This window comes from Rhagoletis zephyria, unplaced genomic scaffold (genome assembly GCF_001687245.7).
Source record: "Rhagoletis zephyria isolate East Lansing unplaced genomic scaffold, Rhagoletis_zephyria_1.1 Rzeph_scaffold_02686, whole genome shotgun sequence".
Classification (NCBI taxonomy): domain Eukaryota; kingdom Metazoa; phylum Arthropoda; class Insecta; order Diptera; family Tephritidae; genus Rhagoletis; species Rhagoletis zephyria.
In genome coordinates this window covers 37,673-61,992 of record NW_016159770.1, presented here as the reverse complement: position 1 = coordinate 61,992, position 24,320 = coordinate 37,673, and the positions used below count along the sequence as shown (strand labels likewise).

The window sequence follows — 24,320 nt, the reverse complement described above, 5'->3', positions numbered from 1 at the left end:
GCGGTCCGCGAATGGCGCGACCTTTATTTTCTGGATCGTGGTTCGATGGGCTCACTAAAAAAAAGAACGGACTGTTACTTGTTTTCCGAACATCCTTTTGAGAAGACGTCATCGTGCCACCAATTTTCACCGCCTCATCTAACTATATACATATATAACCTGAAAATACAATTGTACATATTAATATATTAAGCAATAAAACCATTGTTAATTCTATTTGTTAATACAAACTTCCTTGTGTACTTTCTTCTAATTAAAATACATCGGTGCAAACGGGAAACTGGGTTATTACCAATTTGCGGCACACCCGAAAACTGCGCTCTTGCCCATACTTGCCCGATGAACATGGTCCTCCGTCGCCGTGAGCAAAAATTATAAGAATTACCGGATATAAGCCAGAACAAAAACGCTAGGCAGCTTTAACAGCCGAGAATAAATTTTTCCAGCAGCATTGGATACGACAATTCCGCAATCCAGCACATCAGCTAATCAAGGAGCCCATACGTGGTCGCTACAGTACAATTGAATTCATCAGCTACAAAAATACAGCATAAAGCACATTAAAAAGGTACGTGGTTTTTTGAAATATCCCAGCTCTTGGTTGTATTTTTTTTTTTGGTGAAAAGTTTCATATATACATAAAAAGAAAAGTGTGCGGGTGATTTTATGAAAAATTAGAAGCGAAAAGACGTATTAAGTGCACATAATTACAGTCCACTAACATATTTGTTGTCTGTCCACTACAGGCACAATAGCCCTACTGCTAAATGCGCGCGAAAATCGGTTCAAACACATTGCTTCAGTGAAATAAAATTCCTTAAAAAACTGCAAAATAATAAGTTTAGAATCGGATTTAAAGTTTATGTAACGTTCATAGTGCGATTTATTTCAAATATTAGAGTTTCGTTTAAGTGGCATAAAGTGTATTAAATACTATACAACTCGCAAGGTTGCAGAGGCTTAACCTCAAAATCGCTATTTCGATTTTATATTAACAAAGTCCCTACCGCAAGGTATAGATTTACACCGATTTCAGAAAAAGTGTTATATATTTGCATCGGGTACACATATATACGTGTTTATCAAAAAGTATAAGATTAAATTAAATCTAATTGTCGGGTGGCGACCAATCTGATCTAGTGCATAATCGAAGCATAGCACACGCGCACATACATATAGTACTAAATAAAGCGCTTATGCATATATGTACATAGATACAATGAACAAGTTACAAGTTTTAACTTTTTATTTACAAAGTTGTGGAGTTGGGAGGCATATTTTGTGTTTTTTTGCAACGAGGGTGGCTATTTGGTGATATTTTCAATTGTGTCATTCACTATCGTGGGTGTTTTCTTTGAGTTGCTTATTCTGAGGAAAAATCTTGAGATATCTTATTAGGTTGTGGTTAAAACTTCAAAATGGAAACATACATTCGCTTAGCTGACTCGGTTATTGAATTTGATATCGAATTTCTTGGCACACCAACAAGTGAGCACACCAAGCATTCGCTGAAAATTCAGCAAGAGGAGCTAAAGGGGATGTGGGAGAAAGCCAAAGCACTTTTTGATGACTTGCCGGCTACGGAATCAATTGGTGCTAAAGATATAAGTTCGATACGTAAGAAAGGTAAAACGTGCTTTGCATCTTTTGTGCGTTGTATGTCCAAAATAAACGATTTATCGGAAATATTTGCAAAATCCGAGAAGGAAGATGAGGACATGTCACACAGCATAATTTACACCTACCGCCTTGTGATATCGACGTATTCAAAGGCGATTATTTGTCATGGCCAACATTTCGTGACATGTTCACGGCTATATATAAAATGAACAAGCGGCTTACACCCATTCAAAAACTTTATTATCTTAGTCAGAAAACGCAGGGTGAAGCCAGAGAAATTGTTAAGAAATGTGACCTGACAAATGATGGTTTTAACATAGCCTCGAAGAATTTGTGCGACAGGTATGAAAATAAAAGGATCCTAGTTAACACCCAGTTGAAGATACTCTTCAATTTACAGGCGGTGGAAACAGAATGCGGGAGTGCAATTAAGAGAATGCAAAGGGATATAAACAATTGCATATCTTCCCTAAAGAGTCATAAAATTGACATTTCAACCTGGGATCCAACAATTACATACCTCTGCTCCACAAAACTACCAGAAGATACTCTTTCACTGTGGGAGCAATCAGTGCAAAATAAAACAGAAATTTCCAGGTGGGCTGACATGGACAATTCTTGTCAAGTAGATTCCAAACCTTGGAATCAGTCTCGGGGTTAAGAGGAAACAAGGTTTCTAAAAGTCCAAAAAGTTCAAGTCATAAACATACCTCTGAACCCCACAAAAGAAACTTGGCACCTTCCAAACTAGTGTAAGCAAATTTACTTGCAAAATGTGTCAAAGAAATGATCACAGATTGCATATGTGCCAAAAATTCTTGAATATGTCGATATCTGATAGGATCGCTTTTATTAAAACCAACAATAGTTGTTTTAACTGCCTGTCCTTCGGGCATACGGTGTCGAAATGCACGAGTTCCTACAACTGTGCCAATTGCTATTCTCGACATCACACCCTACTCCATATACAGCAGAGCTGTGTAATGAATCAATTGAGTGTGCATTCTCATTTTTTTTGTTTCAAAAATGTGATTGTTTGATTTAAAAAATTTAACAACCACTCTTGAGATTGGTTACAAATCGTAAACACAACATATGTAGAGTGTTATGGAATGGTTAAGACCCATTCTCATAGAGAATGTGAATGCAAAAAAAAACTCAATCGTGTATGATTGTACGGTTATGGGAATGCAATCTGTCATTATCAATCAGTACTAATACTATTTGTTGTATCAGGGTTGATATTTGTGTACTCAAAATGTGAAATCTGAAGATCGCCATCTCCCTTAAAATAACTAAACAAATATTTGGTGCTGAAATATTTTTCTAAGTGTTTGGCCGAGCTTATCCTCAAAGTTGAGGCATGAGTTCTGTTGTTGTGACACAAATGGAGACACTTACATATTTAAGGCTGACACCGAACGCCAAATGGCGGATATATACTCGAAGGTTTGTAATTGCGTGCCGAAAGGACTACTGCTATTTTGGGTTATGATCTGACCAGGGATCTAACCGTGGTTCTATGGAGTGGAAGTACGCACATGTATGTATATATTATTCCCTTATTTGTTCTCAAAATGCATAAAAACTATAGTACGCTTGCAAACAATTAATAACATTTTGTGATAAATAGTTTTACAAACGTATTAGGACTCCAAATTTGTGTTTTAGTAAAATATCAATTAAATAAATTATTATTGTAAATTATTATTACAATAAATAGATATAAAAATGTTTATATTTGGCAACTCTTAGACTTTTCTTTAATTGTAACAAATGACAGATGTAAACAAAATAAAAAAATTTTTGTAATTTTACAAATTTAAAGAAAACGGGCATTCTTTACAAAAAAATATAGTAAGGCATCGAATTGCGCATATTTTTCTTACAATACCAAGTACCTCCAAGAAGTGTTAAACCACTAAATACCTTAAAAAACGCCTTCAAAAATTCGAAACGAGAGCGAAGTGCAGTGTTCAATTGTGATCGAAATTGCAGGCAAAATTTGTGCGTTTGTAATTAATGTTTTATTTGAAGAAATGTTGCCCCTTGTCATTAAAAATAAGCAAACCAAAGGCCTCCTCCCCACCCGCCTTCCCACTGGTGGTTACACAATACTTGAATAGCGTCTTAATTAACATTGGCTTGTTTTGTGCACGCACGGCCATTTAAACAGGCATGTCTGAATCGATTTCCTTCATCATTCTTAGCAATTTGATGTGAATTTTTATTGTTATCTGTTGCAAACAGACATTTTAGGAACTAAATAGGTTCTAAAATCTCTGTACACAAGCGCACTTATTTTTAACAGTTTCCAGTTTATGTAATATTGATCAAAACAGCTTTTATTTATTTTATGTATTATGTGATTTTTGGAAGTGTCGAATACAAAAAAGTGCTGTGACTGGGTTTATGTAATTTAAAATTGTATTGATCATTACTAATAATAATAGAAAGGCGCTTACACATCGATGGTCCTCTGCAATAACGACACAACTCAAAATTTCATATATTTCAGTAGAGCCAATTAAAGACTTTTTGTTTCGTAATTTCGCAATAATATGTCTTGGAACGGAATAATTCCGGATTATTTACAGTCATATTGTAAGCTTTCAAATTATGTCTTTTTCTAAAGATTCAGTAAGTGTTGGTCTGCAAAACTACGAAATAAGTAACAACTCGTATGTAGTTAAACGAAAAAAAAATCCATTTGTGTTGCTGAAAAGTGTCGTTATTTCAGAATTTTTGGCTTATGCCAATATTCACGATTAATGTTAGATATTTGTCACTGTTCAGTAGTAGAGATGGGCACGGGCCTAAATTTTCAGGCCCGGCCCGGCAAGAGTGCAAAATCAGCTTTTAAAACACGCACGAGGCCGCACGTTAAGAATTTTAGTGGGGCCCGGCCCGGCCCGGCCCGGCACGACGGGACACGTCCCAGGCCGGAAATAAAGAGCCAACTTTTATTGTATGTATACATATGTACATATTTTTAATTTTGTGTTTATGTATGTATATTTACTTAAGCGAATCAATTTTTTACATCAAAGTTTTTTTTTTATGTATTTTCTGGGAGTGGAAGTGGAAGGTATTTTATGTACAAATATGTAAACAAAACTACTAAGGGTCTTATTTTTTCTATCGGTTTCCAAGTATTTCTTTTTTTGCTTTTTTTTTGATAAAAACAAAAGCTTATCTAAATTTGTAGTATTGGCAACGCGCTTTTTCGTGCTTATTCGTGCTTTTATGAAATTTTACTGAACGCCCATACACGCACGAGTTCGTGCTGACAGCAAATATTCCGGCCCGTACCCGCGGGATTATACAGGGGCCCGTGCCATCTCTATTCAGTAGTAAGGATTGGCTACTTCGGTTTTATTCCAAATGGCAAAACTTTGCCGCTGCCGGATTGGTAACAACAAAGCCTATGTCGACTTGCCTCAGAAGAATATGGTTATTTATAAACCTAATCCACTATATAACTCAAAAACCTGAAATTTTTAGTTATGCCGTTATTGCAGAGGACCATCGACATATGTTAGTGTTTGGCCGAGCTACTCCTCCGATTGTGGCATGCGCCTTGATGTTGTCGCACAAAGGAGAGGGACCTACAGTTTTCACTATTACAAAAAACTTTTTCCTTTTTTATGTTGGCCGGAACCCTCACCCTGCGGAATGGTAGTAAAAATGTTCCAATTATAAGTTCCATAAATATAAGGAGACTTTTATTGTTTAATTTATTTTTTGAACATAAACTTGTATCTTGAACTTCTTTTTCCAAAAAGTGAGGATGTCAAAATTTTAATAGATATCGCATGTACGGTAATTTTCCCAAGATATCTCCTAATAGATAAGTTCATGAAAATTATTCCAAACGAAAACTTAAAATTGATAAAAAAATAATAACTAAATTTAACTAATTTATATTAGAGGTTTGAAGTTTATCCCACTGTAAGTATGAAATCTTCGGCTATGTGTTTCCATTGTTACTTTTTCATCGCTATATCAACAACCTGACAATTAAGAAGATTGTGACGTTTCATGCTACCATACGTAATATCTTAAATCCTTCAAATTTTATTATTAACCTTTTGTTTGTTTAAAAACATTTTCTTCTTAGATTCGAAACTTGATCAAGCAAAATTGCCTTTGTTTTTGACTAAGAGATGCTCAATAAGCTCATAATTGTAGTTCTCACTTGCATACATAACAATAAATTATTAATTTTTGTTTCACACCAACTCCAATATGGAATAGTAAAATATATTTTGATCTTACCCAAATAAACAACGATTTAGTTCAATGGTCAAGGGCATATAGAGTATAGGGTGGTAATGTGTTAAAGTCTTAGGCGCATATTCATAGTCATATTTAGTACTCAACTAAGTCGAAACTATTCTAAGTCACAACTAAAGCTTTTAGTTTCGGCTGCAGCTGCAACTAAATCGTAACTAGGAAGAAGTATTTTATCAAATTAAGGGAAAACAGACGAAATATGTAAAAATTAAGTTGGTAGAGGGTGATTTTGATAATATTGAANTTCTTTTAAAGTAAATTTGTGCATAACATTTAGATATCTACTATTTGTATGTTTCACAGCATGCTTTCGATAAACATCGACTTCACATCACTGTGGTTGTTCTGGCTATTTCACACAATTAACAAGAAAATGATACCTTATTCTTTTGCATAATCATGCAATGAAAATAGAAAATTACATAAAGGGATGATCAAACTTGACATTATTTAATAAAAATGTAATTTTTCCAAAATATATATAAATATTGTAAAGAAAAATCTATACATTTTCACACTCGTTTTGCTATATCGTAAACTAAGTCGAAACTACTTAGTAGAAGTCTGAAATGCTACTATGAATAGAGGTAAATTTTAAGTTGGTACTTAAATCTAAGTTGCAACTTTGTTAGTTTCGACTTAGTTGCTGGACTATGAATACGCGCCTTAAAGTTTTTAAACGTAAAATAACGGCTAATATATTTTTAATCGTTTTGTAATTTAACCAAAATTCATTAGAATCCACTTACACAAGTAATTAAATACTTTTCAACATGCATTAGCAGAGTGCACTTCTCTTTTGTTTACAACTTACTTGTCAAACCCACTACATCGGATCACATTTACCAGAATTTACCACCAAAAAATCGTCGGACTAAAACTGGTAGCTTCTGACAAAGAGATGACCTTACTTACTCTCTTATTTGTCCTCTCAGTTGCCAGAAAACCAAGTAAGATTTCCGGTAAAATCTGAAAATTCTGGTAAAAAAAAATGGTAATTTCGGACTCATGCGGGTTCACAACTAAATAATATTGGGAATACTTTTGAGGTATTTGAAGAGGGTTGCGACCTGTTTGAAACTAAATTTATTTATAATAATCATATTTTGGCCTTGACACTTTTGCTAAGTTTTGGCCGAGCTTCTCCTCCGATTTGTAGCGTGCGCCCTTGCTGTCACACAAATGGGAGGGACCTACAGTCTTACGCCGACACCGAACGGCGATTCAAATTTTTATGATGAGCAGTTTTTTTTATTAAAGACACTGAGATTTTTAAAATATTTTCACTAAAATTTTATTAACCTAAATGTAAAGCTGCGAAGTAGTTATCTAATTTAATGTAAATTTTAAACATTTTCAAGATAANTAAAATTTTATCAACCTAAATGTAAAGCTTATGCGAAGTAGTTATCTAATTTAATGTAAATTTTAAACATTTTCAAGATAAAACATGAATTATATTTAAAACGTAAATGTTAATACAACTGTTTTATATATAATCCCAAACCTATGATATAAAATCGCCTTTACCAAAAAACTTAAATTGGGTAACGCCGGTTTGAATTCTTACAATTGAGCAATTGTCAAAAATCTTCCTTTTTATCAAAAAGTTGTTTACCAGGGTGTCTTTGAACTAATGATTGGTACTGAATTAGAGAATGCACACACATAAAAGATTGCAGCCTTTTCAATACGGATTCAGTGTTAAACCTTTTTTTGATTGGGCATTGGTTTTTTCAATCTTGCTATGAATATGTTGATGTGTGAGTTCATAACTGCTTTGAGTGAATGGAAAATTAAAAAAATATAAACCCCAATCTTAAGCGAAGAATAAGTAATGAAAACTGGATAGAAAAAAATTTTTGATTTAAAATTGAAAATGATTTCACACTTACACAGCTCTGATATACAGGCGGTTCCAGGTAAAACAACGACAAAGGAGAATACAGCCAATCCAGTTAACAATGGTGCATCGATATCCAGGCAGGCACAATTACAGAACCAATCTTCAAAGGGAAAAGGTAAAGCGGTCAGATATGTGCAATCACATCACGCGAATTCCAGCAAAGGCCTTTTACTTGGGACAGCTCGAGTAAATATTCATTTTAACGGTACTAACTTTGCGAAGAGCGTTAATTGATTCTGGCTCTTAGTGTTCCTTCATCACGGAGAGGCTCAGACGCAGAATCAACTATCCGACCAAGAAGATGTTAGCACAAGTTTCGGGCATCAATAATTCTGTTTCAGCGCAAGTGAAAGAATCGTGTTCGATTCAATTGCGGTCACCAATTGACCCTCTTATTTCTATTGATGCCCTTGTGTTAGTTCTACCAAATCTGACAGGGAATTTGCCTACTTGTCATGTTAGCGCACTCACCCAACAAGTTTTTCCTGATCTTGGTTTGGCAGACAAAAGGTTTTTTGTGAATGAGCAAGTCGACCTAGTTCTTGGAGGAGATATATATCCCCAAATAACATTAGGTGGAATTAAGAAGAACGTTTTCAGTACTCTCTTAGCGCAAGAAACAGTATTCGGTTGGATACTGACTGGTCGCGCTGATGCAGCCAGCCCAACCAGCAATAATCGAGTTTCATTTTACAATGAGGTTGCCCTTGATAAACAGTTATGATCATTCTGGGAACTGGAGAATCTGCCGAGAAACAGAGCGCCAACAACCGAAGAAACGCAGTGCGAGGAGCTCTACAAGCGTACGACCAAACGGAACCCAGACGGAAGGTATATCGTTTTGTTTCCATTCAAAGCGGAGTTCACGGCTGATACCAAATTGGGGCCATCACTGAGAATAGCGTGCTCGCAATTCTACAAAAACGAGACACGCCTCAAGAAAAATCCAGATTTGCAAGCGGAATACAACAGGGTCATACTGGAGTACGAGACAATGGGACATATGTCAAAAATCAATGCACTTCAGTTGGCCGATGCAGTCGACAATTACTATCTGCCTCATCATGCCGTGATAAAAGAAGAAAGTATATCAACAAAGGTTCGGGTGGTTTTTAATGCTTCGTCTTCTTCAGCGAATTGGGTCAGCAAGAACGATGTTCTTTTACCAGTCCTTCAAGCTGATTTACCAATTTTGATTCTCCGCTAGAGGCTTTTTAGTTACGTCTTCAATAGCGATATTGAGAAGATGTACTGGCAAATTCTCGTGGATGCCAACCAGATGAAGTATCTTAGAATTCGAGGATACTAGCAGTGTAAAAGCATTAGGTATCAGGTGGAATGCGCATTCCGACCAATTTTATTTCATACCCAAGACCATAGAAGATAACATCACGCCAACAAAGAGAGCGATATCGTCAGCGATCGCCAAACTACTCGACCCGTTGGGTTGGCTAGCACCAATAATAATAGTTGCAAAAATACTTATGCAAAATATATGGTTGGAGGGTACAAAGTGGGACGAAACGGTTTCCGTGCCAACCTTAGATAGGTGGCAGAATTTTACAAAAAATTATAAAGAAATAGATAAAATAAGGATACCGCGATGGTTATCTTTCTCACCAAGGGAAAGCGTCGAAATTCACGGATTCTGCGATGCTTCCGAAAAGGCATACGCGGCCGCAGTCTACCTACGTGTCGAAAGAGAAGGAAATACATGTCAACCTGCTGTTGGCGAAAACTCGAGTAACTCCAGTGAAAACAATTTCATGGCCTAGGTTGGAACTTTGCGGGGCGGTATTACTAGAAGAAATAGTCGAATCAATTACAAATAACCTTGAATTAGGCCATCTAAACATGCATCTTTGGACCGAATCGACTATTGTTTTAGCATGGATACGTAAGCCCCCATGTTCGTGGTCAACATTCGTTGCCCATCGAGTTACAAAAATAATAGACAAGGTAGGGAATTCTAACTGGTTGCACGTCGACTCTGCCACAAATCCAGCAGATTTAGCAAGTAGGGGCATATTAGCGCATGAATTGGTATAAAATTCGTTGTGGTGGCAAGGTCCTTCTTGGCTGCTTGATAAAGATGATGTGCTGAGAACTGGTGGTCGTCTTGGTGCATCTCTTGATCTTGCATATAGTGAACGGCATCCAGTCATACTCCCATACAGCTGCAGGTTATCGCGCCTACTAGTCCAATTTGTACACGACATCTCTCTCCATGGCGAAAACCAACTCATGTTGCGTCTCATCCGAACGCAGTACTGGATTCCAAAGGTGAAAACACTAATAAGATCCACCATCCATAATTGCAAAATATGTACTATTCACCAAAAACGCTCGCAAAGCCAACTTATGGGGATCCTTCCACAAGAGCGAACCACATTTTCGCAAGCACTTACCAATACAGGTGTGGATTTCGCTGGACCCTTTGAAATAAAAAGCTATCGTGGGTGTGGGTGCCGAATTTCAAAGGGTTGCGTCTGTCTTATGGTCTGTTTTTCTACGAAGGCCATCCATCTAGAGGCCACAAATGATTTGAGTACCCAATCCTTCCTAGCGGCATTTTCAAGATTCGTTTCCAGACGTGGGTGCCCAAAAAATGTCTACTCAGACAATGGGACAAACTTTGTAGGAGCTTCAAGAGCGTTAAAAGCAGATTTTTAGGCATTTCTTTCCGACGCGCGTACACAGACGGTATCAAAATATGTTCACCAATCACTAACCTGACATTTCATACCTGTCGCAGCTCCGCATATGGGGGGCTTATGAATACCTGATCGAGCTACAAAAACGCACAAAGTGGAAACATCCAAAGGCAAACATGAAAGTAGGAGATATGGTGGTCATAAAAGAAGATACTCTCTCGCCTTACGAATGGAGACTACGTAGGGTGGTTAATTTGCACCCAGGTTAGGACAGTAGAGTCCGAGTTGTTGACATGCTGACTGAAAAGGGCACTGTGACAAGACCTCTTGTCAAACTGCTATTACTACCACCCTATCACACGGAAACAAATGCTGAGGACGATTAGGAGAAGAGTTTCTACCGCTACCAACATTTTCAACTATATTTTCATTGTATAGACTTTAAATTGTTGCATCTTCTTAGGGCCAGCTTCTTCGTGCCAGTTTAAACTTAGATCACATAAACTGCGTCTGCAGTGAACAGCTGGCGGACATTTGCTTGGCTAATCTGGGTATAATCCAGTCAGTCCGATTTGAAACTGCAGACGTGCACTGAGAAACTGACCCTTAGTTTAAATTACAAATAGTTACCTTCATTTATCGTAAGCGATTTTACGTAGACCTCCTCAACTGCAGATCCACACTTGGCCATCGTTGTAGTTGGTAGCGAATTTCTGAAAATTACTTTCTTAGCGTTTTTTGCCACTTTTTCGTAAGATTTTGCGGTTTATTCACATTCCTCTTCATAGGGATTTTTTTTTCAATTTATATATTTCTGAAGCGATTTAATTCAACTCTTGATTTGTTAAAATTTTATTTTTTTAATATAGAACAAGTTCGTGCATCTGTTTGGCCTGCCAAGAGGCTTAAATTACCGGGAAAAGTGGGTGCATCTTAACGTTAAGAACATTGGCGCTGAAAAAGAAATAAATAAAAAATAAATAAAAATAATCGAGCTGTGTTGATGCTCTGCGATTGTAGAACACTTCTGTACCCAAAACCATATTTTATGAACAATTTTTGCTAATCTTCACTAAGTTTCACTTATTATATTTAAAATAAGGTAATTATCTAGGTGGGCTTTCAACGCCCAAAATTGGTCAACATTTTGGAAAGGGGGTACCATTAGACGCGCCTGGACCCCAATAACAAGTACCCGATTAAAAGTTATTAACCTACGCAGAAAGGTGTTCTCTGCAAAAGGTGTTCAGCGCTTTTTCTTCGCAACACAGAAAAAGAATTCTACTTTGTGAGGGTTATAATCCCTAAGTGCGGCCGAAGGCCGCCTATTCAGAAAGAGGTTCTGCGCAGAAATAGTTCGGCTTCTTTTTATGGCAATACAGAAAGGAGAAGCAAGTGAGGGTTACAATCCGTAATTATATAGGTGGGCTTTCAACTCCCAAAATTGGTAAAAATTTTGGGAAGACGCGTCTGGTCCCCAATAACAAGAATCCGAGAGCGGAAATTAACTTTTTTTACCCGATCAAAAGTTATTAACAAAAAATGGGCGTTAAAAGCCCAACTAGATAATTACCTAAAATAAATACCAATATAATCGCACTCAATCACCACGTTTTTTTTTCGTTTTCACTATAACACAATGAGTAATAGTTATTTGCGAAAAATAGAAAATATGTACGTATCTCCAAATATTTTAGCAACCTTTTTTACACAAGTATTTCACCGGTGCGTTCGTATCATGGCGGCCAGAAACATGTAAATATACCTGATTCCTAAGTTCAAACGTATACCTTATTATTGCCAATATGCAATACGGACATCCATATATCGTGACCTAATACCATGTCCCCACCGGAGCTAACCACGTAGTTATGGCTGTTGAGTTGGTTATCCCGATAACCCACTTTATTTAGCGTAGTTTCGCCATATAAAAATGACAGCACTTAACCATTTCACTGAGATGGTTAAAAGCTAACCAACTCGAAACCACGCCGAAAGTCTGATACAACCCTGTGTTTTCCCGCCATCTGTGGGTCATTAGCGTTAAAATGTAAAAAATTCGTTCCTTACTAGTGTTTGGACCTCACTAAGATCAGATTAGAATTACTTCGGTTTTTGAAAAAAATTTTATTCTACTCCGCTTGACTTGAAATCTATTCCGTTTTTATTTCATTCATGTTATGCTCCTCTTGGGGCCGTTTTTTGAGTGTTCACCACCGGTTTCAGTAAAAAAATTGAAAGTTAGCCAAATCTCACTGTTAAAACTTAACTTAACTTGGTTATTTTTTGATGTACGGCTGTAGAAATTGGCGGATGCAGAACTTTACTTAAGTTGTTAAAAAATATATGTAAAATGAAATTTATATAAAGTAGAAAAGGTTTAGATCCTATTGCTCTTTAAAAAATTAAGTGTTAGAAACGTTCTACTTTATAGAAAATGCTAAATAGTACCTAAATATTTAACATATTATCCTTACATTGCCTCGCGTTCTTATTTTTACATGAATAGAAAATATTTAAGTCAAACAATTAATGACAGAAACGAAAATAAAAAATTCAATCTAGTACGGAAAATTTGTTTTTGCTCAGATTTTTAGTCCTGAATCGAGTTTTGTAAGTCCGAACACTGTTCTCTACATTTGTACTGCTTTATAAACCTCAAACCGCAGTGTGGACAGCAATAGTTAGACATGTTATAAGGGTGAAAAGGTGCCAAGTCCATTTTTAGAAATTTTTCAGGAGAGACGAGAAATCGATGTAGTCTCGTATTACCTGTTATTCTGCATCAAAAACTTAACTAAAAAAAATGGACTTGGCGCCTTTTCACCTTTAGGTAGCGATATAATTTATGGCGTACTTGGACCAAGATTCCAGAAAGTCTGCCAATGGGCTCGTACTCAACCTTATTTCAGGCGGAAGTCTTCCCAATCGAAGTCTGTGTTCGCAAATGTCATCCGTAGAAGGCAAATGAGGCCAGAATAAATATTATGTCGGACATTCAGGCAGTGTTTAAGGCCTTAGAGTCTTTTAAAACGGCATCAAGGCTTGTAAACTCTTGAACCACCTGCGAGCCCACAATAGCGTCACGCATGAAGGGTTTGAAGACAACGAAAGGGCTGACTGTCTCGCAAAGCGTGAAACCCTAATGCGTTTGCATGGTACCTAGCCTTTCTGTGGTACATCTAATGGATACACTGCAGACCTACTTAGGAGCTAGCTGGGAATAATCTCAAATTTCTGCCTACTGGCGGAAGTCAAAGGGAATAAGACAATCAAAGATATGCATAACTCTTTCCGGCAGGAACTCCGAAAGACACCTTGAACTTAAGGCTGGTTTTCATTAGGTCAAAATCACTGGCATCAAAAACTGCGTTCATCTGACAGCTGTTCATTTGGTGTCAAATACGTTTCCATTACATTTTAAAAACTGACCAAATGTCGATACCGCAGTGCATGTCAAAGACTGTCGGCAAGTTTCGGTGTCAGATGATTGACATTCCGCTTGCATTTCTGACGTCAAAAGCTATAGACAAACTAAAAATGTAATTATGTAGAACCCTTCATGCTGATTTCAACCTTACCAAAATTATTTAGCGCAAGTAAAAAATTAAGATATAGGGGGTTAGGTTAAATTTTTCGATATTTTGAAATATCAGTATCTTATGAACAACATAACCGATTAAACCACTAATGATGTCAAAATAAAGACGATTAGTTTATCTTTCAGATGATGTACATAATTTCTCTGATTTTTTTATATTTTTAAATCAAAAATACTAAAAAACAAAAAAAAAATTGTTTCATTAAATTACCTTTTTTGGAGAAAATTGCATAATTAATGCTACAGAAATTTATATTATTTAGAAATTACAAGTTATTACCTTATATAAAAGGTTTGTTATATGGCAAAATTTAACGAAAGTACATTTTTTTTAAATAGCATTTACCAAAAATTTGGTTTAAAAATGGTTATAGTAAATACATCGTAAAAACCCTATTAAAATTATCTTTGAATTGGCATTAATATTTTGTTAATCGGTCAAGTAGTTTCCGAGATATGAAACATATAAAAAATAGGAAAGTTGTAGTTTAACCTGTTATATTTTCTTTGTTTTTTACTTTCCCCAAATAATTGGGTATGGTTGAAATCTGCGTGAAAAGTTCTATCGATCTGCATTTTTGGGTTTTTTGTAGCTAAAAGGTAAGCTAAAGGTAAGACAATACCTTAGCAATTTTTGTAGCTAGAATCAGCTGTTCGCATGGCAAACGAAATCAAAATGCCAACATGTTGGCAAACACATTTTGGTTGTCAAATACTGTCACATCAGCGGCGAGGGCCGTTTTCATTTGGATGTCATTTTATATGACCGTGCGTGGTGATATATGACAACAAACGCAAATGACACCAGATGACAACCCGTTTTCATTATTTTGACAACATTTGACGTCAAATATGACCTAATGAAAACCAAGATTTAGAGCTCTTACTGTCAACCTGACTGCAAGTTAACGTACGGTTTTAATTAAATGGGTCTTTCTGTAGAGACGGACTGTAGGGACCACAGAGTATATTCTATGTGCCTGTCCACGAAGCATGAATCGTAGATTGATACACCTTGGAGAACGATTGCTTTCTTCATCTAAAGTTTGGAACATGGCCTCATCCAAAGTGCTGAGCTTTTTAAATAGCCTAAGGTTGGAGTGACTACAATTTTAATTTAGCACAATATATCTTCTTAGGTCGCAGCACGGGTATCTTCGACGTAATAATAATAATAATATCGTCACTAGACACGAATAAAAAGCTCGGAAAAACTCTTTGGGGAAATCTGGGGAATACTGTTGCGCTCGAATATATAGTTGACCGCGGACATAAGTTTATGGGTCTTTCTTCGCTGTCAAAGAGGTTAACGCGGCTTTATTTGCCGTCATCTATGTTAAGAGTCTTTCTTCGGCGAAATTTTTTTTACGCCTCTTTTTTCGCTATCAACTTTGGAGCTCGCGTCTTCATTCGTATCTAGTGACGATATGTATGTATGTGTAAAGAGACATATGTACATATGGATAAGTCTGTTCAGTAAAATGAATCGTTATACGCAGTTAATTTGTTTTCATTAATCTAGTTGTGTTTTAGTTTTACTAAATGTTATGTTAACTATGGCTGCATTCCAAAACGTCAAAATACAAAGCATCAGTCTCTTTTACTTCCAAACCGCTGAAGATTGTAATGCCAAATGTTCGCAACCACGGTTTGGTGCTAGTTTCCAACTAGGTTGCGCAAGTTAGACTTTTTCTTCTAGTGCGCTTTAGAAATAAAAGAGGCTAATGCTTTGTTTTTTGACGTTTTGGAATTCCCCTTATATTTTTAAAAAATTTGAAATCGAAAACAAATATTAAAACCCAAAAAAATGTTTGGTAGGTTTTGGTTGGTTATGGTAGGAAAAAAAATTTGTCTATGGCAACGCTGATAGGTGCCCATACTTTGTTGTCATCTGGGCACACTACTATGCACATACATAGGTGTGCATGTTTCTTTCAGCATTGCACTTTTTTACATAACCTATCTAAACACATAAATACGCATATATGAATAGCATGTTTCACATAATACTATGCACCGCGTGTGCCACCACTTTCCCTAGAAACGCTTTAACTGGGTTTTTCGGATTCCCACGTGTGATTTGTACGAAAGAAAACCCCGATTTCCGTAATATAGGTTCTTCGCCGAGAACCGAATCACTTTGTTTTCCCCAATTTTACACATAAATCGCACAATTTAGCTTTAAATACTTTGTCTATTTCAATTTGTGTGTAAAAACTTTATTAGATTCTGAATAAAACAATAGTAAAAGACATGATACAAAAAAGAAGATAGTTTCAATAAACAACTTTTTGATTAAAAAGGGGATTTTTGACAATTGCACAATTGTAAAAAATTCGCAGCGGCGTTACCCAATTTAAGTTTTCTGGTATAGGGGATTTTATATCCTAAATTTGGGAGTATAAATAAAATAGTTGTATTAACATTTACCTTTTTAAAATAATTAATATCTTTTCTTGAAAATGTTTAAATTTTACATTAACTTCGATAACTACTTGCCAAAATCTTTATTTTTACATTAATAAAATTTTAGTGAACATATTTAAAACTTGTTTAGTGTCATTATGTCAGCTGATAATTTCACAATGGAGCTAGCCAGGACTAAGTATTANTTATCTAATTCTAGTATATTTCGACAATATCGTTGTTCCTGTAGGTAAAAACAAATATATTTTACTGTTCAATATTGGACGAGGTGTGAAACAAAATTGATGATTGTTAGTATGAAAACTAGAAACGCAATTATAAACTCATTAAGCAATAGACCTTTTCTCTTTCAAAAACAAAAGGGGAAATGTTCGGTTATTTGTTGAATGGTTTTGGGGTGGCAAGCGGAGACGGACCCATTAAAAAATTGGGTAAAATTAGAATTTTGACCGAGAAGATGTAGGCCCAAACACCGTCTACGCTGACCTCAGTATTTGTANTTGACCGAGAAGATGTAGGTCCAAACACCGTCTACGCTGACCACAGTATTTGTAAAAAAAAGGTCCATATTTCAAACCTAATTTATTCATAAAATTGTATTGAACTAACGTGTAATTGTTTGACCACACGTGTATGTCAAAATATTTTGCTTTGGGTTAAGCATTTGGACACATTAACCCAAAATTATTGTACAAGTAACCGAGCCGTACCCAACAATATACCTTTTGCTCGTTCAAATTTCTATTCTAACAGCCCTATTCTGTTGCCCTCACAAAAATTACCACACTCACTATTATGAGGTTTCTGACTATTGTGAGGTCATGATTCAATAATACAAGGTTAGATAATTATTGACAGCTGCGGTTTGACACTCCCTTACAAAAGGTTGCATTTGCGAAGGACAGAGAAAGGGCAAGAATGCAATCCCTTGTTGCGAAAATAGTAGTAGAAAAGTACGCAAAGTAGGCAATTAGTAGTGAAATTCCTTTTGTAAATTCTAAAGTATTTGCAGGAAATCTGGCATTTTAAACGAAATGTTGAACGTAATATTTATATATCTACGTGAATTACGTAATTTATATGCTATTTAGCTGTATAAAAACTGCAAAATGACTCAAAATTAAAATAAGACTACTATGAGATTGATATAAACATCCAATGCTTATGTTTTCATCAGTTAAATATGCTTCATATGCATATACAAATAAACATATTGCACAAAAGCTTATACTTTTATTTCACACCAAAGCTACACTGTTTCCATGTAAATTTGCAAAGAAGCAACACGGTGCCACTGCTAAGGGAGCGATGCGAGAGAGACAACTGTCAATTTATCGAACCTTGTATTATTGAATCATGTTGTGAGGTTATCCCTATGCTGGCGTAAATTCAAAAGCTCATACGCTCACAATTGTCAGGAAATGTATGATGTACGAATGAGACCCTCACAAGAGAAAAACAGCCGATTTTTAGTGAGCAATTGAATGTTTTGTTAATTTTCGTTCGTTATCAGTATGTTATGTTTTTTTTTTTTTAACTAAAAGTATATTCAGTAATGGCGGAGTTATTGCTTGTTTTTGCGGCAGTTTCGGAAGAGTTAGAGCAGGCATAGGATTTCATTTCAGTACAAACTTTTGCTCCAAGTTGTGGATTGCAAACTGTGTGAAGTACTGGACCTACTCCTGCTTTGTTATTTATTTTTAAATTCGCCTAAAAAAATAAAATAAGTAATTATCAAAAAAATAAACAAATTGCAAAAATATTTACTTGTCCTGTTGTTCAGCCACCTTCTTTTGTATTTATTTTATTTACGAAACAGCTGTTAGACAGCAAAATGCTTTCCACCTCGTGTGGTGATTTTGTTGAGCTTTTTTCTTGTGAGGTGTGGGCTAGAATAACCTCACAATATAGACCTCACAAGAAATCTCACAATATTTTGCTCACAACTCAGTTGTGAGGTTTTATTAGAATAGGGCTGTAAGAACAAAATGTTTGTAAATAACCAAAAAATTAATAAAAAAAATTTGGAGGGTTTTAGATACTGGGTATGGTAGCACGAAATGTCACAATCTACTTAATTGTCAGGATGTTAATATGGCGATGAAAAAGTGACAATGGAACTACCTTCTTTTTTGTATCATGGTAAAAGACATACCTTACGAATCAACCACGTGACACAGTCAAAGTTAATTAAAAAATATAAAACCGAATTACTTTTTAATTTTAACACATCGGTCGGGCTCACTTTCACACGCTACAAATGAACCGTGTTTACGCACATCACAGCGCACGGCAGTGCGCGCGAGTGACGAAAGCAGCCACAGTAGCATGCTGAAATGACTCGCTTATACAGGGTGTCCCAGAAGTAACGTGCCAAACTTTAGGGGAAAGTAGGTGGGGGGTGAGCTCACTGATAAACAAAAAATTTTTAGGTAAAAGTGTCACCGTTTTTGAAATATTCACATTTTTTCGAATTTAAAAAAAATCGTGCCTTTTCATGTGTTTTCTTTAACTGCAACTACAAACCGGGCAATACTTAGTAAATTTTTTATGTAAAATACTTCCAGATAGTTGCCTCTCCATACTCAAATGCAATGTAGTTAAAATATATTAAGGAACCATCATAAAATTAGGACTATTTTGAGATTTTTAACTTTTTGATATTTTATTCCCCAAATTTGACTGTCTCTGGTGAAAAAAAATGTACTGAGCTATAACATTACATTACATAAAAAAATTGCTAATTTAATAAAGATTTCAGAAAGGTAACATAAAATAACGCCAGGAGCACGTAATAATGTACCTTTGTACTATTTAGCATTTCATTTGACGGTAACAAGAGCAAATTCAATTTAAATCTATTAAATACATTCTAGCGTGTCTCAGTCCTTTACCCACAAAAGCGGCTATAACTTTTTTTTTCTATTCGAAATAGTAAGTGTGGCACCTTTCTGAAATCTTTATGAAATGAGCAATTTTTTTATGTAATGTAAAGTTATAGCTCAGTACATTTTTTTCACCCGAGATAGTCAAAGTTGGGGAAGAAAATATCAATAAGTAAAAAATCCAGAAATAGTCCTAATTTTATGATGGTTCCTTAATATATTTTAACTACATTGCATTTGAGTATGGAGAGGCAACTATCTGGAAGTATTTTACATAAAAAATTTACTAAGTATTGCCCGGTTTGTAGTTGCAGTTAAAGAAAACACATGAAAAGGCACGATTTTTTTTTAATTCGAAAAAATGTAAATATTTCAAAAACGGTGACATTTTTACCTGAAAATTTTTTGTTTATCAGGAGCTTTGGTTCGTGTCTCCGCTACGAGATGCTTTGGTATGTATGTAGCGTCTGTACGTACCATCATTTAATTTTTTTCAAACTTTCAGGAATTAAAGCACATAAAAAACTAAGAAGGTTTTGTTCCAGGATGTTTTGATACGTATGCCTGTGTGGGCGTGGCTGCTGCCTGAAATTCGAAAAAAAGGCAATTTTTTAAACTACCACTGAGTAATGCAGTCCATGTCATTGATGTGGTTATCAATAGAAGGGTCTTCAAACAAGCTATCTAACGCTATCTTTTGTGTTTATAAAATATAAATACGCCATAACGTTATCGCCTGAAAGCTAAAAATCGGGCTGCTGAAAATAGAGATTTCGGGCATTTTCTCAAAAACTGGTCAGTCCATTTTATTCAAAACCTTAGCTTTCATCTGGTATATAGCTTTTATCTGGGAAAACTCTTGTTGTGGAGATATTGCTATTCCAATTGAAAAAATGTCGCTCCAAAAAGGGTCAAATGGTTAAAAATTAACATATCCGTCTAATTTGGTTACTTTAAGATATAAAAATAACATACCCACTTCCCCGAAAAAAATCTCCCATTCCCCGATTGCCGAAACCGAAATTCCCTGCAAATCGGGGAATTTCCCGCGAGTTCACAAGTTGAAGGATGCAGCTGTGCTAATCACTTCGTACATGGCTTGGAAACCACAGTTTGTGTGTATTTTAGAGTTTTTTTCAGTCACATGCCGAAATTGTAACATTCTTTCCCATTTTAATTGCGGGTATGTACACAGTATTTAACTATGCTACATGGGGTTATCACCCGCACTTAACCTACCTGGTATTTACCTATAGTTGTACATAAATATGTATGTATGAATGCATTTAGTTCACCCAATGTGCCGCTACTACTTACATACATATGTATAAATTGCCACTGAGCAAAACTACTTGAGAAAAAATCATTTGTTTAATAGCACGAGTGCAACACCGTACACGTGATAGAAGTAAAACTTCTAAAAAAAGCACATGTGTGCGCCCCAGTAGAAATCTTAACAACAATTAAACTAAGGTAATCAGACGAATACAGTTGTTTATTGTATCCAAAGTTGGTACCAAGTTGATAAGTTTTTATCATTTCTCATATTTTTTTATATTTTTAATTTTTTCGAATACATATCATCCTTAATATCATCGTATCCTTGATCATGCTTTTTTGCTTTATTCCGTATTCGAAAAACTATGTGTTTCAATGGACACATCGATTTGAATACATAATTTAGATTTAGAGAATATTTTTAGCAATTTATTTGAGAAAAATAAAACATTTAGTTTATTGTTTGTATTTTCGTCGATTTTAAATTTGCTACCACAAAATAACTGATATCAAATAAAACACCTCTTTGAGGTAAAATTTTCGAATGACGAAAGCTGAGCTAGAAACACAAAATTTATGATACCAATTTCGTGACGAAAATTATACGCATTTTTAACTGCCTTTGAAACGTACGGAAAATCTTTTTTTTTTTTTATTCGGAACGTTGCAAAATTGCGTCTACTTCTAGAAACACAAAATAAAAAAACAGAACCTTTGCAACGATTCGTATGAATAAAAAAGTTTTCCCTACGTTTCAAAGGCAGTTAAAAAATGCGTATAATTTTCGTCACGAAATTGATATCATAAATTTTGTGTTTCTAGTTCAGCTTTCGTCATTCGAAAATTTTACCTCAAAGAGGTGTTTTATTTGATTTACTATACACAACGCGAAATATTAATTAATGAGCATTTGCGATATGCTCGTAAAACGATGTCATCAGTGCACGGAGTTACAAAAAATTAATATTGGTAGATTTTGCATACAAAAATTGGTAGAAGTTGGTAGATTTTTTTAAAAGAAACATTATTATATAATCTTTACTCATTTTGGGATAAATGAAAGCTAATTCAGGTAAAATGGTGTTACCAAAGCAGCTGAATTTTCGCCTTGGGGATTTTTAATGTCAAAATGATGTATTTGTTGTAATTCTTATTGTCATTATGGGTAAAATTTGTTAGTGGAATTTTTGTTTTTGAACTTTTGCCGTCACCTTATTATATGAATTCGCCTTGGAATAAATTGTATTTCTTTATAAAACAATTAAACATTCAACAAAAAAGGTATAAATATGTAGTACATAAAATTGGGCACAAGTCATGGCACGATTCGAATCGAATGGAACAAAATGACAGCTGTTTTCTCTCAAATACATTTTGAACTGAAAAAGCGAATTCGCTACCAAAAGCTGTAAAGACTATTCCCATTCGAATTTGATTCGATCCCGGATGTCTTGATTCTGGTCCTGTTTTACAATAAAACAAACAATTACTCTGCACTTCAAAATTTTTTGATTAAAATTAGTTTTGAAATGATTTAAGTTTGCACACCACCTTTGGCAGCCTCCCACAAAAAACATATTGCAAACGAAAAATATTTCCATAAACAGTTGGTTATGGTCAAAGTTAACTCCTCATGTTTATTTTAGGTATGTTCCATGATAAATTATGTATACACTGTGTTCATTTAAATCTCTTTGCTTTCTTTCGGGAAAATATTGGTAGATTTTTAGCCTTTGTTGGTAGAAATGGTAGAAAATAAAAAACAGCTAAAAAGTTGTATATCTACCAATAAAGTGTTGTAGTCCGTGCACTGGATGTTATAATTCATTAATAAAGCCGGCCATTGCCGGAAGTACTGGTGTGCTATCGATATCGATGAACTAAACAATTCGATACTGCGGAGAGTTCTTTCAATGACTAACACTGGGGTTGCACTTGCCATTTTCCATAATAGTGTGTGTGTGCATTTAGTGCTTGTAGTAATGGAAGTTATATGCATTTTTTTTCAATAGATAGGGTGGGTAACAATAAATAATACATAATTATTTATTATTATCTATTTCAAAATGCGGTATTACTACGTCAAGTTATAATGATTTCTCCGTCAATTAAATTTTAATTTTGGTCCGCCACACTTTCTGTGCAACCTATTTATCAGAAAAGCAACTCAAAGTACCCATGAACCCTGCCGACTCTCACCACCCCAACATAAAGCCAGGTATAAACATTTTTCCCATCAATTGCGTAAATTTGTACCTCGGTATGGCTCACCACCTGTCAATCTCCTTTCCTCGTAAAGTTCTAATTAGGATTGGGAAAATGGTACGACATATCGATAGAGGCGTCAGAAGCTGGAGCGGAAACCTCAGCTTTCCGCCCAGCCCGGAAAGAGGGGGAAAGCCCTGAACCTGAAGCGGAAACCGATGCTTTCCTCACAGCGAACTCCCCTGGAATGGAAACCGACGCTTTCCATCCAGATGGGTCGAGGGGGCTAGTACCCAAGCGTTTTCGCCCGGACTTCCAGCATGAGCGAGACCATCAAGAGGGACTGGAGACCGTAGCTTTCCAGCCCTCAAAAAATAAGAGAGGTTTCAAATCCCGACATCAGCGTTACCGCCCCCGCCGTCGACAAATCGAAAGCGGACGAGTGGAATTCTCTGCATTCGCCCGCCAAGCTCAAAGCGGATTTCCATCCGGAATTGTTACGAAGGGGCGATCAGCTGATCATACATTTATTCTAATATTATTATTCACTTTTTTTTAAAACCTGATCTGAAAACATGAATTGAAATGAAAATAAACAAGTGCTTGTGAATTTCAAACCTCGCCTTTATTGTGACTTTTTTCTTCCTTCACATTTTTTCTAGAATCTAGGTTCGACAAATGGATACGTTGCTTTTAGTTTTAAGACATATTTACTAAACTATGAAACTTGGTGACCTTAAAACGTAAATTTCCAGATTGCTTGCCGCAAGGGGCCGGCATGTTAAGGCCAGCGTCTTAAATATGCAATTTAAGAGCCACCCTAATATTTAACATTTGTACATAAGACAACAGTTAACTGCTTTCTATTGTCGAACGCTAGCTATGTTAAAATTTCCCTTGCATAGAAAGCCGTTCGATGGGCTAACGTCATTAAAAAGAAAAGAACGGACTGTTACTTGTTTTCCGAACATCCTTTTGAGAAGACGTCAGTGGCACCAAATTTTCATCGCCTCATCCAACTATATACATATATAACGTAACCTGAAAATACAATTGTACCTATTAATATATTAAGCAATAAAACCATTGTAAATTCTATTTGTTAATACAAACTTCCTTGTGTACTTTCTTTTAATTAAAATACATCGGTGCAAACGGGAAACTGGGCATTTGCGGCACACCCGAAAACTGCGCTCTTGCCCATACTTGCTCGATGAACAATGCCAATACTGTACATCAGAAATTATTACTTTATTTAAAGATACTTATAAAGCACATCATGCCTGGAATTAATCGAATCCTCATTAGCGAGCATTATGGGGAGTACAACTTCGATTACGAACTGGAGATGTTGTGTTTTAAAGACATGGAAAACCCTTACATATGTATTGAAGATGAAGATAAGGGTCCACGGTTACAGGTTTTGTGCATCCCAGTCAGAGCAGCCC

At 35.7% G+C, this 24,320-nt stretch overlaps 1 long non-coding RNA gene across 1 annotated transcript; it reads right to left on the bottom strand.

Annotated features, from left to right (window-relative positions):
* LOC108367440 (uncharacterized) lies at nt 1-22,585 on the bottom strand. Its single transcript, XR_001848251.1, has 3 exons — nt 22,454-22,585; nt 11,107-11,430; nt 1-535 (listed from the first exon to the last, which is right to left on the bottom strand). It is a non-coding gene; the product is annotated as an uncharacterized LOC108367440 (long non-coding RNA).
* Between the last annotated feature and the right edge of the window lie 1,735 nt (nt 22,586-24,320).